Here is a 447-nt window from a genome sequence, read left to right on the forward strand (position 1 = left end):
GATTGCACCTGAATACAATATTGTGCTGTATTTTATCCATACTGCTGATCAATGTTTTCAAATTGTTTTAATCAGGGTTACATTCTTAAAGACTACTTTAGAAACTCACCTTTAATATCAATGGGGGAGGCTTTCAGTTGTTGGTTCCCCACTTTGCATCTAAAAAACATGCAATCAGCAGTTGAAAGTCACCCCATTTTATTTAATGTGTTGGTGTCCATACTGCAATTGTTTACTGTTTGACTGATTGCGTTAGGGTAAAAACAGACATTGCATTGGGAAATTCTTCCAACGCTGTGTGGACATTATGCATTTTCAATGACCCCCACTGCCCATCCACACCACACCCACATCACGCACCCTCCCCCCCACCCCCCACCGCACACCCGACTTCCCCACTGCCACCAGAAAAAAGGTCGGGTTTTGGGGCATAGTCAGAGGGGTGCA

Source organism: Cetorhinus maximus, chromosome 20, assembly GCF_964194155.1.
Source record: "Cetorhinus maximus chromosome 20, sCetMax3.hap1.1, whole genome shotgun sequence".
Lineage (NCBI taxonomy): Eukaryota > Metazoa > Chordata > Chondrichthyes > Lamniformes > Cetorhinidae > Cetorhinus > Cetorhinus maximus.